Source organism: Limulus polyphemus, unplaced genomic scaffold (assembly GCF_000517525.1).
Source record: "Limulus polyphemus unplaced genomic scaffold, Limulus_polyphemus-2.1.2 Scaffold619, whole genome shotgun sequence".
In the NCBI taxonomy this organism is placed as follows: domain Eukaryota; kingdom Metazoa; phylum Arthropoda; class Merostomata; order Xiphosura; family Limulidae; genus Limulus; species Limulus polyphemus.
In genome coordinates, this window is record NW_013666229.1 from 59,577 (window position 1) to 67,120 (window position 7,544).

Sequence of the window (7,544 nt, forward strand, 5' to 3'; positions counted from 1 at the left end):
TTTCTACGTACTTTACATATTAAACTGGTTGTAGTTACATAAGGATCTTTCTACGTACTTTACATATTAAACTGGTTGTAGTTACATAAGGATCCTTCTACGTACTTTACATATTAAACTAGTTGTAGTTACTACGTAGAAGGATCCTTATCTTTACATATTAAACTGGTTGTAGTTACATAAGGACCCTTGTGTAAAAGATGTCTTGTTACAACACTTCTCAGGACAAGTAATTTTCTGTTCACCTGTCCGTCTGGTGCCCCAAGCTGTGGTGGAGAACTGACTAAAGAATGTTTGATGACATTTGGTAAAGGGGCTCAAGTGAGCCCCCCTCCTGGATCGAGTTCAAATGGATGAGTGAATAAGTGCTCAGTTAAGTTAGGAAATTGGTAGGAAAATACATGACGAGTAAGGAAAGTGAATTGTTTGGGTGCTATGGCTCAAAATAGTGTAAGGAGGAGGACCATTCCCTCATTTATAGCATAATGTTTTTAATATCGGCATTATCAGTTACCTCTGCTAGTAATAAATGTAAATCCTTTTCAATTGTGTGTTTATTCAACGAAGATAAACGTAGTTGTGGTGTTTGTCACAAGAAGGAAAGTCGTAAATTGTAAACATTTCGATGTTGATAGAAAATAATTTCGTAATGTTTCTCAGAGTTATTTCCATTAATAGGAACAATAAAACAACGGTTACACGCTTCAATAAGTTGTTTTACTTCAATAATTTAACTTCTCTCCAGAGGCCAGTACAATACCCTTAGTCTGCTGTATTTGAATACATTGTGACCTGCTTTTGTGTAAATACTGACACGCGCGTTGTGTTCGATGTTCTACGTCTGTGCGAGAGAAAGAATGGTACAATAGATAAGTAAAATGAATCTGAGAAGTATAAGATAACAGATATTCATATTACACATATATGTATTTTCATATACACAACGTTGTTAGTTATAAAAAAGATGAGACCTGGGAAATGAAACTAATTATAACGATTGTTTTAAAACAACGGTACACGCGTTGATGTCGACGAACGTGTTCTACCAATTTGGCTTAAGGTGTAACTCTTGGTGGTGGCACAGACTTCTACGGGAGGTGCGTGTGTCATACAGGACAGACGTAAACGAGCTCACAGGACCTAATTCTACCGGTAAGGGTTTCAGCTAGCTATTTGAATTTATTTGATAAATGACATCAGCGATTCATAAGAAACAGAAAGAGAACTAATTAGAGAACCAAAAAACACTCACAAAGAAATTATTTCACAAACAAAAAAATTAAAAATCAATATTCAAAACTCCTTAACAGGTATATGGGTGTGAATTTACACATGTATAACACAATCTTTCTGGAGATGTATCTATATTTGATGTACTGGTGTATAACACAATCTTTTTAGAGATGTATCTAATTTGATGAACACATATTTAACAGGTATATGGGTGTGAATTCTGGAGATGTATCTATATTTGATGTACACATATTTAACAGGTATATGGGTGTGAATTCTGGAGATGTATCTATATTTGATGTACACATATCTAACAGGTATATGGGTGTGAATTCTGGAGATGTATCTATATTTGATGAACACATATTTAACAGGTATATGGGTGTGAATTCTGGAGATGTATCTATATTTGGTGTACACATGGGCAACACCCTTATTGTTTTTACAAGTTGCTGCTAAAAGAGTCCTGGAAAACTACAGTTAATAAGATGTGTGCACGTTCAACTGATTTAATGTGACATACGTAATTTCGAGAAATTTCTGGAGACGTATCTATATTAGATATACACATATATAACACAATATTTCTGGAGAGATATCTACATTTGATGTGCAACATTCTTGTTGTTTTCCAAGTTGCTGTTAAAAGGGTGCAACATTCTTGTTGTTTCACAAGTTGTTGCTGAAAGGGTGCAACATTCTTGTTGTTTTCCAAGTTGTTGTTAAAAGGGTGCGACATTCTTGTTGTTTTCCAAGTTGTTGCTAAAAGGGTGCGACATTCTTGTTGTTTTACAAGTTGTTGCTAAAAGGGTACAACATTCTTGTTGTTTTACAAGTTGCTGTTAAAAGGGTTTGTTGCTGAAAGGGGTGCAACATTCTTGTTGTTTTCCAAGTTGTTGCTAAAAGAGTTAAATTATTGTGAAATAAGAAGTACAAATTTTCCTTTAATAATTTTGAACTTTCAAGTATTTCTACATAAATTCAATGTTGTATTTCTGATGGAAATTAAGATAAACTGTATGAAAATGGGATTTTGTTTCGGTCATTAGACACGTATATCAAGTTTTATTTTGCTATACTAGATAGTCCAAATATGACCAGTTTACGACATTTTCCCACTAAAGGCCGGTGTTACGTGTAGTGAAGAATTCATGAACTCGTATTGGAAGAGACATGGAAGTCAAAAAAGTGTAGGAAACGTAAGTGTAGCATTCTTATTGTTTCACAAGTTGCTGTTAAAAGGGTGCAACATTCTTGTTGTTTCAAAGCATGAGTTTCAAGTGATGTGTTTTAATAATTAAACATGGGTTTAAAGTTATGTGTTGCAATAATTAAAGACGGGTTTCAAGTGATGTGTTTCAATAATTAAACACGGGTTTAAAGTTATGTGTTGCAATAATTAAAGACGGGTTTCAAGTGATGTGTTTCAATAATTAAACATGGGTTTAAAGTTATGTGTTGCAATAATTAAAGACGGGTTTCAAGTGATGTGTTTCAATAATTAAACATGGGTTTCAAGTGATGTGTTAGAATAATTAAACATGTGTTTTAAGATGATGTGTTAGAATAATTAAACATGGGTTTCAAAATATATACATATAATCCGAAAAAAGAAACGTATAGTAGTTACATAGTAGATTTTACAGAGATTCAGACGTGCACGTGAAAGTGGATTCATGTAATTCTAGAGAATGAATTATGATAAACATTCTATCAATTTATTTTACATTCACGAATTTTATCCCATTTATAGCGAACAAAGGGTATGAAAACATATATTATATCTATTGTAGTATTAATATAAAATGTTTGAGTGACTTCCGTAATTTGTCACTTGTGTCGCTTAACCTCGCAAACTGTTTTAATTGTACAAAATCGGTGTCCGAAATATCAGGGCAATTTGTGAAATGTATTCATAGAATCTACTAGATGACGCCACAGAAAAGAATCTACTAGTAAACAAATCTTCAAATTAATCTAAGTAAACTATCTATGTTATAGATCGATCTGAGAAAGATGTAAGTGAAAAACCATTATAAGTTTGAATATTATTTTGTCGAGACAGGGTTCGAAAACTTCCTGCTTAGGAAATATAGTTTCCTAATGCAGAACTATACGCTGAGTTATGGTATGGTAGTACTTAATAGTAGGGATCGTGATGAAAGAAAATGGCGGCCATAATGATCGCCCGTTTAAAACCAACTTTAAAACGTCTGAATATTAACAATGATTAGTTAACAGTTTTGTCTGAACAAAACTAAAGCTTATTATACTTATCAAGCCGCCTAAATCCTTATATATGTGTTTATGAAGTGAATCAAAATTTCACTATTTCAACGAATCTTCATCTAAGTAAGTGACTTTTCCAGACACGTGTACAGAAAAAATGACGGACCTTATCACTCTAATTCCTTCATAGAACTTTTCCGTCTGGGGTCTCAATTATTCCATTCTTGTGCCAGAAAGGATACTAGTATAAAAATATATAACAGATGATGCACTATGTTGGGTATATAATTAAATGTGGTGGTAGATTGGTATAGATCCTGATGAATAATAGAATCGAATCGGTTATACGCGCGCCCCACCTTGTATATTACCTGTCAAAGTATTCATGAATACTTTGTCAGATAATATACAAGAATGATAAAGCAGCAGACGATAAGATTTCAATAGTTTTATTTTATGAAACAAACATTTGAGAAACTGAAACAAACAGAATTTGAACAAATAATAACATCTCAATACTTTTATTTTTCAAAATGCAGTAACAAAGTTTAAGAACAGAAATATATCTTTAAAGCAGACTTATAGATATTATAACTGTCCATTGTTCTTTATGAACATCAGTCTCTCAAATGCCTTGTCAGTGAGACGGCAGCGATCATTTCTGAGGGTTTTGCCTCCGATTCTAAACAAACGCAGAAGATTCTAGGACACTCAGGTAGCGTTTGGCTAGTAAAGATAGGGTAAAAAATCGTGTAGCTTCCAATAATCTAGAGGGTTCCTTTCTTCAGGAATGCAAGGACCATCGAGGTAGGTGTTGATCTCTGTTTCCTCTGAAGATGAGCTTACTTTTCTTGTGAGGGAGGGGTGTACAGTCCTCTTTTGGTTCCATTGTTGTAGGATAATTTGTAGAGGAAACTTTCTTGACTTCTTGCTGCAGGATCATTCGATTGGATTAATAGACCATGGGTCTAGTGAAACACCAGTCAAGTTTATATCTGGGATCCAATGCCGCAGCCAGACAGGAGACAGTTCGTTGTTCATAGTGAGTCAGCCGGGAGTGAACAAATTTCTTCAGTGCAGACAAGATTGAAATTATATCTAGACTGAATGCTGTCAGTCTCAGTCATCAGCCCATAAACACATGGCATAACTGGAGGTAACAATGTCCAAATCTTCAAGCACAGTTCGATCATGAAAAGTAGGTTTCGATGTAACAGTATCTAGATTATCCAACTTCTCCAGGAAAATCTTCAATAAAGACTTAATCATCGTAATTGCTGAGTTCCATCGTGTTGCTGTTACCGACTGAACTCTGGCCTCTCCCTTAAGTACATCAGATGCAGCGTTGATTTTTGAATGTAGGATACAATGTTTGATGCTTTGGAAATTGCTTTCAGTAATGGTCCAGCTATTTTATGCCATTCCTGACCACATGTTGTAACATTTGGGAAAAACAGGGGTCATGTTGAGAAAGAAATTCGGATAAACTGTCTTCGGATTTGGATTCATCCAAAAGTTCGTCTTCTGATTCACCATCTGTACATGAGTTATCTTCATCTGTAGATAAGTTATCACCATCTGTACATGAGTTATCATCATCTGTAGATAAGTTATCACCATCTGTACATGAGTTATCATCATCTGTAGATAAGTTATCACCATCTGTACATGAGTTATCATCATCTGTACATGAGTTATCATCATCTGTAGATAAGTTATCACCATCTGTAGATGAGATATCACCATCTGTAGATGAGTTATCACCATTTGTAGATGAGATATCACCATCTGTAGATGAGTGATCACCATCTGTAGATGAGATATCACCATCTGTAGATGAGTGATCACCATATTTCACACTAGGTAGTGTTTGTGGTTCAAATCCAGGAAATCGTGTGAAACCTTGTTGTTGATGTTAAAGAGATTTATTATTTCATCACATTGATTGTGCAATGTTATCAGATGTGTGATGCCCCTTGAAACGCCGACATGCCAGCATGACTGTTTGCATTAAATTATCTCAAGTGACTTGATTGGATTAATAACCATGTAATAGAATAACTTTTAAGTATTGACCTGATTTAACTCTCTTGCCATAGGCACCTTTTACTGCGCATGTCATGATATTTTCATTAAGTTACACTCAACACTTAATTAAACTACTTTTTGTTCATATTATACCGATTAGTATAGCATAAAATCGTAGCTAATAGAACATATTTTAATAGTATAAAAGTTTTAAGTTTTAATTTTATAAGGCAGTATTAAAAAATATCCTGAATTTCCCATAGTGTGAGAAATGTGACTTTTTCCGTAGACATATTCTCTTCTGACCACCTCTCCAAGAACTACAGAATTTAACGAAAACTACTTACTATAATATCGTCACCACTCAAACAAAGCATAATTTTCTTAGCTACAATTTTCTTTGGTTACATAGCCATCAAATAGAAAACCAGACCCGTGATGAATTCAAATTCGATGACGAGGAACCCACTTTGAGACTAATAATGATTGGAGACGGCTTGAATGGGTAATGAAGAAAAACTTTAATATAAGTTTAACATAACAGCAAATGTACAACGTTTCGACAAGGTTTTGTCATCATCACCTGATTCAAACAGTCTCCAAGCATTATTAAAAAACCAGACCCCTCTTACCAAACCCATCTGTCACATCTTCTCTTTCAGGATTTGTCAATAGTTCTCTCTGACGTTCAATACTACATTATTTATAACCAATAGAAAGATAAACAGTTTCATCTATTACATTACGTATTATGTTATGTTTTTCTATACAGAAAATTGTTTATTTTCTTTTTCAGTACAAACTTCGTTCTCACGGAAAAGTTTCCCGTGGAAATATTCAAGTGTTGCAGATGTAATAATGACAATCTAGAAATTTGATGAGTGCAAAATTTGACATTTACTCTTATAATATCAAGTAGTCACTAAATAAAATCAGCGAATATCATTATTATGTCATTGAATTCGAATACGAATACCTTAACTTTCCCTACCAAAGTATACGAATACAAGTAATACTACTACCAAAGTTGTATTCGAATATATTCGAAAAATATCGAATAGGAATACTCCATGCCTGGTGCATATACATACATACGTTTCTGTAGTATCATATACTCTATAAAAATATTGACATGAATTTCTGTAGTGTTGTATAGTCCATAAAAAATATTAATGTCGACGGGGGATTTCGGCACCTGACAAACCAACACAGTGATAACGGAATGATAGTAGTTTTCATGAAGATTGGGGATTTCTGTACCTGACAAACCAACACTGTGATAACGGAATGATAGTAGTTTTCATGAAGATTGAGGATTTCTGTACCTGACAAACCAACACTGTGATAACGGAATGATAGTAGGTTTCATGAAGATTGGGGGGACTCCTGCACATGACAAACCAACACTGTGATAACGGAATGATAGTAGGTTTCATGAAGATTGGGGGGATTCCTGCACTTGACAAACCAGCACTGTGATAACGGAATGATAATAGATTTCATGAAGATTGTGGAGATTCCTGCACCTGATAGACCAACACTGTGATAACGGAATGATATTAGTTTTCTCGAACACTGGAGGGGGGAGGGGGTTCTGCACCTGACAAACCAACACTGTGATAACGGAATGATAGTAGTTTTCATGAAGATTGGGGGATTCCTGCACTTGACAAACCAGCACTATGATAACGGAATGATAGTAGTTTTCGTGAAGATTGAGGATTTCTGTATCTGACGAACCAATACTGTGATAACGGAATGATAGTAGTTTTCATGAAGATTGGGGGGATTCCTGCACTTGACAAACCAGCACTATGATAACGGAATGATAATAGTTTTCGTGAAGATTGAGGATTTCTGTATCTGACGAACCAATACTGTGATAACGGAATGATAGTAGTTTTCATGAAGATTGGGGGGATTCCTGCACTTGACAAACCAGCACTATGATAACGGAATGATAGTAGTTTTCGTGAAGATTGAGGATTTCTGTATCTGACGAACCAATACTGTGATAACGGAATGATAGTAGTTTTCATGAAGATTGGGGGGAT

At 34.7% G+C, this 7,544-nt stretch overlaps 1 long non-coding RNA gene across 1 annotated transcript in view; it reads left to right on the forward strand.

The window, feature by feature from the left end:
- Nucleotides 1–963: 963 nt before the first annotated feature.
- LOC111085789 overlaps nucleotides 964–7,544 on the forward strand; it is a 13,444-nt gene continuing 6,863 nt past the window's right edge. Inside the window, exon 1 of the long non-coding RNA XR_002610580.1 lies at nucleotides 964–1,152. This is a non-coding gene — a long non-coding RNA (uncharacterized LOC111085789). The remainder of the gene's footprint in view (nucleotides 1,153–7,544) is intronic.